We start from the raw sequence: 8,194 nt of genomic DNA, 5'->3' as shown, positions 1-8,194 counted from the left end.
CACGGAACTCGTATACGGGTCACCTCGAGTGCTCGCTTATGATGAGCTCGAGCAAGAGCAGCTGCGACAAGATGACGCGCTGCTCCTGAGGAAGATCGTCTTCAGGCTGCTGTGCGAGCTGCTCGCTACCAGCAAGCTTTGCGCCGCTACCATAGCCGCAAAGTTAACGCCAGAAGTCTCGAGGAAGGCGACCTTGTTCTTCGGCGTGTTCAGTCCGCCAAGAATTCCAACAAGTTGACGCCGAAGTGGGAAGGCCCTTACCGGGTGAAACGAGTCACTAGGCCTGGCGCTGTCCGCCTTGAGACCGAAGATGGCATTCCGGTGAGCAACTCCTGGAACATTGAGCATCTTCGTAAGTTTTACCCGTAAGGCGCGGTTGTCGGAACCTGTTCCGGCAACCACCTTTTGTACAAGTCTTGCCGCTGTTGCATGTAATCCTTTGTATAAAGCCGGGCGCAGACCCCGTGCATAAGTAAAGCTCATGTGCTCCGCACATTTTGTCGATTTTATGCTTTCTATTTTCTGGCATATATGATCTGACACTTTGTGCAGCACCTAAACCCCGGTAAGCAATAACGAGCCGTAAAGGCGCATATCTGTATTGTCTCTTCTTTCTTTTGAAAGCAAGGTTCCCCTCGCCCACAAGTTTGCCGGGGAGGAAAGGAGAAGACGATGGTATGGACCAGGCGCCGTTCAAGAAAGTTTCGCCTTGCCGGGAAGCAAACAACAGAAAAAGCTAAGTTGCCAAAGTTTGAGCAATCAAATTTTTTAGAATTTTTAAGTTATCTCCCTTGAACGACCGCACTTTGTATGTTAAACCTGTGCGCGGAGGAACCAACTCGTAGCTAGTTGTGCCCTTACTTTGTTTCGAGTCCGCTCAACAACTTAAGTGAGCTGCTAGCGCCCTTACTTTGTTTCGAGTCCGCTCAACAACTTAAGTGAGCCGCTAGTGCCCTTACTTTGTTTCGAGTCCGCTCAGCAACTTAAGTGAGCTGCAACTAGTTGCGACAAGGTTTCTTGCCGGTAGCGGCACCGCCAGCAGGCTGCTGACGTTCCGCACTCAGTGCTCGCGGCTCAGGTGCCTGCACCGGCAAGTTCCCTAAAAGCGTAGGGCAAAAACATACAAAGGAAGGAATCAAGTAAAGGGAATAACATTGCAATCATTCCATAGAACCAAGCTATATTACAAAGATAGCTTGTCGCAGCTCTAACTGATTGTTTTCATGACATGATAAACAGCGACAAGGAAAGAAGAAATGGGCGGCCTAATCTATGCAATCGCCTTCGACCCGCTTGATCCCGCTCACCTTGTCCACAATGGGTGCGACAAGGGCCTTGAGCTCCTCTAGATCAGCCTCCGGCGGCAAGGTCCTGAGGATGTTGGTGAGGCGGAGGCCCGGATTGTGGAAGGCCACCTTCATCAACACCTTCTGGAGGGCTCCTGCGCAGATCTTGCGTGATTCGTCGGCCAGCTGCTTGGGAATCCTCTCCCGGAGTCGCTGGAGGGCCGTCGCCACGCCCTTGAAGAACAGGACGAGCTTGGCACTGGGTTGGAGGTTGTCGTCGGAGGGATACCCAAGATCCTCCATCCCCAGCTGCGCCAGCTCCTTGTCGATATCTGTGGCGGCGTTCACCAGACTCTCCGTCCAGTGTGTCACAGTCTCCCTGAAGGCGTTCTGGGCGGCGACAGCACTCTCCAGCAGCGCCTTGTCGGCCTTGATTTCCTCCTTCAAGGCCGCCTCTCGCTTCTTGGCGCTGTCTAGAGTCTTGGTCAAAGTGGTTAGCTTTAACTCAAGATCCACGTTGGAGACCTTGGCGTCCTCTGCTTGTTTGAGGGCTTCACCAAGCTTTCCCTCGCGCGCGGCAAGCTCCTCCTCGTGGGAGTCAAGATTGACCTTCCGTTGTGCCAGCTCGCCCTCCTCCGCGGCTAGCTTCGCAGCGGCAAGTCGCTGCCGCTCTTCGACTTCGGCCTTCTCAAGGAGGAAGGCCTTCTGTGCTTCAGCGAGCTGCTCTCGCTCCTCCGCTAGGGATCGGACTGCTTCCCGGTGGAAACCCCCGAGCTCTTCCGCGCGTTTTTCAATGTCTGCTCCCGCCTTCGCGACAAGCGCCTCGCGGGATTCCAGCTTGGCTTGCCGCGCGCGGTAGAGCGACATCAACTTCCGCAGGAGCCGCTCTTCTTCGGGCTCGTTGCTGCTGCTGCTTGGCGCGTCGACCAGCTTCAACCCCGCGGAGGCAAGCACTTCTCCGTCGAAGATCTCCCCCTCGACTGGCGCCCTGGAGCTTGACGCCCAGGGGAGGTTGATGAAGACGCATTCGCCGGCCTTCAAGTAAACGCCCGACTGGGGCTCCTCCGTGCTTGGCGCCGCGGCTTCGGCGGACGGGTCGGTGGTCGGTGTAGCGCCTGGCGCTCCTGCGGCCTCTGGGCCGTCAGTACGATCGCCAGATCCCTCGCCAGTCGCCACGGCGCCAGCCTTGGCGGCCTCGGCGCCGGCGGGATCACCCGCGCCGGCTACGTCCTCGGCGGCGACCTCGCTCTCCATCCGCTCCGCAGCAGATGGGTCTGATAGCCGGCAAGGGGAGAAGAGTCAAGCAAAATCCAGCAAAAACTCAAGAAGATCAAAAGAAGAAGAACCCAAGGGAAGTTTTGAAGCAAGAGGAGTACATGCACCAGGCTCTGCAGTAGTGGTATCCGCCGTCGGGGGGCCGCTGGTACTGCCCCTTGCCGGAGACTTCTCCCTTACCGGGAAGCCCTCCCTTGTTGGAGAGTTCTCCCTTGTCGGGGAATTCTCCCTTGGCTCCTGGTGGGGCTGCTCGGCTCCTACACAAGTCAACAAGCAGATATCAGCAAAGACAAGTACCCATGCGCGCCTCGCCGCGGAAAGTAATTCATACACTTACGCTGGGGGCTGCCCTGGAGGGAAGTCGCCGGGTCCGGCAAGGTTTTCTCGGGCGCGCCACCTGCTATCACAGTGGGCTCGTCCTCGATGACGATCACCGGGACCTTAGCTCTCTTTGCCGCTCTCTGGGCTAGAGTCCTAAAGAGGAACAAGTTCAGCGAAAAGCAAGTCAGATACAAGACAAACAGCAAGGACTGAAGAAATGCAAGTACAGCAAGAGAAGCTTACTCTTCTTCTTCTTCCTCGTCGGAGCTTAACGCGGAGAAATCGAAGCCCGGTGCGCGCCCGGCGGGAGGAGGCGGAGGAGAAGCTTCCCTTGGCCGCTTGGCGGGAGCAGTGGCGGCGGTCTGAGACGACCCCGCTCTGGCTGTCGGCGCGGCGTGAGCAGCGGCAGGAACTGAAGCGGTGGTCCGGCTAGACTCCGCTCCAGTTGCCGTCGCAGCATGAGGCACTCCTGTGGCAACGGTGTTTGCCGCGGTGGAGCGTGTCACGCGGCGTGGTGACTGTTGACCCGCTTGCCGCTCCGCCACGTCACCGACCTTGCGGAGACGCCTTCTTGGTGGGGATGGAGGCTCTGCTTGAGGTGGGCTGTCTGAAGACGAGGTGGAAGAGGAGTTGATTTCCAACGAGCCGCTCGTGTCCTTGGCGGGCTCGCTCGGCTCGGCGCCATGCCCGGCAAGCTCCTTCTTGCCGGTGGGCTCCCCTCGCTCGGCACGGCTTGCCGCCTCTGCTGCGTCTGCCTCCTCCACCGTGAACCCAAACTCGCCCGCGGCTGCGGCTGCCGCTGCCTCCTCTAGCCTAGTGGCGATAAGCGCCATCTCTGCGTCGGTGGTGTCGCGGGTGAGGCCATCCTTCTCGTCGGAGCGGATTGGCACTTCTACCAAGTCGTCGAAGAACTGCTACACGACCTCGTCTGCAGGCTCCTGCCAAGTTGGCACAATTCCATGCGAGTCGCACTCCGGCATCATTGCGCGGATGCGGTCGAGCGAGGAATTGTTGCACAGCGGAACGACGCCCCCCGGCAACCTGAAAACCTCGGGATGTTGGGGGTCATACTTGAACAGCTCCTGCAGCATCACGTTGAGCTCCAGGACTGTGAAGTTGTAGTTGAGGCCCGGCCGCAGCCTCATGATATCTGCCGCGTTCTTGAACTCCCAAGTGGGCCTCCCCCATTCCTGCAGGGGGGCGATGCGGCGGCGAAGGAAGTCTGCGCCAACAGCGCCAACTGTAAGCCCGGCAAGCCTCAGGCGCAGGATCCTGGTGACAGCAATCTTCAGCCTGTCATCTTCCGGGGCCACATCACTCCAATCGCTGCCGCGTGCTACTGGGGTTCGGCGCCGAGTGGTGAATGGCTGCGGGCTCTCCTCGTCAATCCAGCACCAATCAGCCCTCCACTCCTCCCATTTGCCGCGGAATTCTCCCTCCAGATACGTTTCCTTCTTGCCGGCCCTTGAGATCCAGGCGATTTCGCCGGATAGAGCCTCTCCTCTCTCTACTCGGGGTATGAAGAAGTGGCGGAAGAGGGCAACGTTGGGAAGGACTCTGACAAAGTTTTCGCAGAGATGTGCGAAAACTGCCATCGTCAGAACGACATTGGGGGTGAAGTCGAGGAGGTGGAATACATAGGTATTCATGATGTCGCAGAAGAAATTAGAGAAAGGCGGGCAGAGCCCGCAGTAGAAGAACAATGCGAAAAAGGGGTATCCATTTGGGGCCTTCTTCCATGCAGCGGCGGGGAGTACCTTTGTGCGTGCACGCGCATCTCCGCCGACCAGAAAAGGTAGTAGTTCTCCCTCAGCTCCTTCGCGCCAAGCTTTGGGGGGGGGGGGAAGACGACCCGCTCCTTTCGCAACGCCGCGAGCCGCTGCGCCTCGGTCGACTTCACGGCCTTCCCCTTGTCAGCTTTTGGAGCCATGGCGGAAGTAGTGGAGGAGGTCGACGGCGTTGGTGGCGCTGGTGGCGATGTGGGGGCGGAGCGCTGCTCTCTCTCTCTCAGCTTTGGGAAGGCGAGGGAGCGGCGGAGATTTCTGAGATTGGAACGGCAACGGGCAAGTGGGCGAACTGCCCCTATTTCCCCTGCTTATAAAGAGGGAGGGGGCGGACGTTCCGCATTTCCAAATAAAGAAACCACCCACGATCTCTCCCACGACGCCGCACTCAACGCGTGCCGTTCGGGGAGGGCACGGTGGATACGGAGTAAGATACGGCGTAACCTAGGCCGCGCGTGCCCGTGCCCTGTTTTGGGCCTGGCCCAACAGCGCTCGGCACTGTGTATGGCCCAGGCCCGGGGGCTCCTGTCGGTGTACTAGAGTAAGGGTACCCTGGTATCCCGAACTTGTGCACGGGCAGTCGCAGCATCCCGCGGCAAGGCTTGCCGGGTGACCGCCAAGATCCTCCGTGGTTCCTTTGGAGCCATTCAAGAACAAAGTATCCAAGTCAAAGAGACAAGACCCCGGCAAGAGGAGCTTGCCGGGAAGGCTAACAAAAGCATCCCAAGACCCCGGCAAGAGGAGCTTGCCGGGAAGGCCACCCAAGGCATTTCAAGGAACTTGCCGCGGCGCACCACGCGTCCTGGCAAGGCCCGGTGAGCGACAAGCTCCCGGACGCGACAAGAAAACAACCGGGGCAAGGCGCTTGCCGCGGCAAGCTACCTCTCCGAGTCCGCGCTCCAGCACATCCACCAACGTGTCGCTCTGGGGCCTTTCCAGGCGCACGTGGCGGAAGGCTGTGCAGCCAGGGGCATGCGGTGGCAAGCGGCGCTGACAAGTTTGCCATCGTGGCGAGCGGTGGCGTCCCTGACGGTCCCTTTTACACTGTTTAGGCGACACAGACGGGCATTTAAGGCCCTTGTCCCCTGCCGTCAGGGTTAGGTATGATACACTGTAGCAGGTAGCTGTACCTACCACAGCACCTTTCCGTTTTTACCCTTGCCTCTGTTGCCACCTGTCAGTGACCCCTTGAGCATATAAAAGGAGGCCCATGTGCAACGTAGGGGGGTTAGCTGGTTCGAAGCACACTCACGCTTGGTCTCGTTAGCTGCTGAAGTGTACTGTAGCACTTCACGCTCCCGAGCAAGAAATCAATACAAACCACAAAGCAGGAGTAGGGTTTTACGCATCCGTGCGGCCCGAACCTGGGTAAATCGCTCGCATGCATCGCCTCAATTTGCTCTTTGCACGATCTCCGCCCTCGCCGAACCAAAAGGGACCCGGTCCCCCGGTCCCATAGGTGCCCGTGGATCAGTACCCCGGCAATGCATGAAAGTCAATAAGCATGAATGAAATTATATCCTACTTGTGGTGCATTATTCGTTGTTAATTATGCTTAATGCTTGCTTATGAGATTATTCGTTTCTTGGTTGGTCGCTTCCCAATCTTTTGCTAGCCTTCATTTTGCACCAAGTATGATCACTACTTGTGCATCCAAAATCCTAATAAAGCAATTGTGCCACATGAGTCCACTATATCTACCTATATGTGGTGTTCTTTTGTCGTTCTAAGCAAATTTGCATGTGCCATCTCTAATTTTCAAAATAAACTTCTCTTTTGTGTGTTTGTTTCGCTCGCGGAGCAGTGAGGGGTGGCTAATATTTTCCATGCTAGATGTGTTATTCTCAAGATGAGTGTTTATTCACTTGTCATTGCACGAGATTAAGGCAAAGGTATTAGGGATGCCCAGTCCCGAAATGCAAAAACAAATGAATTTACTTTATGCTGTCAAATAATAAATTCCTTGGAAAGTGTTGGTATGGAGGGCACCCGTGGATACGGTTAGCCATGGATAGTGAAAGTTATGGTGGAAAAAGGAATAAACTTTATTTTCTGTTTGGGAACCGCCTATGATATATCTATGCGTGGAAAGTATTGGGAACTCTAAGTCATTTTTGTTGGTGGGATGGATACACCTCTCAAAAATGTTTTTATCTCTAAATTTTTTGCTTTGAGCTCTGGAACCTCTACAAATCCCTACTTGAGCTATAAGTGTATGAAAGCTCAACAAAAGAAACTAAGTGAGTGTGCATCCAACTTGCTTGCTCAAGAAGACCTAGGGCAATTTGAGGAAGCCCATCATTGGAATATACAAGCCAAGTTCTATAATGAAAAGTTCCCACTAGTATATGAAAGTGACAACATAAGAGACTCTCTATCATGAAGATCATGGTGCTACTTTGAAGCACAAGTGTGGAAAAAGGATAGTTACATTGCCCCTTCTCTCTTTTTCTCTCATTTTTTGTTTGGACTTCTCTTTTTTTATGGCCTCTTTTTTTCGTCCGGAGTCTCATCCCGACTTGTGGGGGAATCATAGTCTCCATCATCCTTTCCTCACATGGGACAATGCTCTAATAATGGAGATTATTGAAGGAAATATGCCCTAGAGGCAATAATAAAGTTATTATTTATTTCCTTATATCATGATAAATGTTTATTATTCATGCTAGAATTGTATTAACCGAAAACATAATACATGTGTGAATACATAGACAAAGAGAGTGTCACTAGTATGCCTCTACTTGACTAGCTCGTTGATCAAAGATGGTTAAGTTTCCTAACCATAGACATGAGTTGTCATTTGATTAATGGGATCACATCATTAGGAGAATGATGTGATTGACTTGACCCATTCCGTTATCTTAGCACTTGATCGTTTAGTTTGTTGCTATTGCTTTCTTCCTGACTTATACATGTTCCTATGACTATGAGATTATGCAACTCCCGTTTACCGGAGGAACACTTTGTGTGCCACCAAACGTCACAACATAACTGGGTGATTATAAAGGTGCTCTACAGGTGTCTCCAAAGGTACTTGTTGGGTTGGCGTATTTCGAGATTAGGATTTGTCACTCCGATTGTCGGAGAGGTATCTCTGGGCCCTATCGGTAATGCACATCACTTAAGCCTTGCAAGCATTGCAACTAATGAGTTAGTTGAGGGATGATGTATTACGGAACGAGTAAAGAGACTTGCCGGTAACGAGATTGAACTAGGTATTGAGATACCGACGATCAAATCTCGGGCAAGTAACATACCGATGACAAAGGGAACAACGTATGTTGTTATGCAGTCTGATCGATAAAATCTTCGTAGAATATGTAGGAGCCAATGTGGGCATCCAGGTTCCACTATTGGTTATTAACCAGAGAGGTGTCTCGGTGATGTGTACATAATTCTCGAACCCGTAGGGTCCGCACGCTTAACGTTCGTTGACGATATAGTATTATATGAGTTATGTATGTTGGTGACCGAATGTTGTTCATAGTCCCGGATGAGATCATGGACATGGCGAGGAGCTCCGAAATG

The sequence above is a fragment of the Triticum urartu genome, chromosome 4 (assembly GCF_003073215.2).
Source record: "Triticum urartu cultivar G1812 chromosome 4, Tu2.1, whole genome shotgun sequence".
NCBI classification, from domain to species: Eukaryota; Viridiplantae; Streptophyta; class Magnoliopsida; order Poales; family Poaceae; genus Triticum; species Triticum urartu.
Note: the sequence above shows the minus strand (reverse complement) of the source record.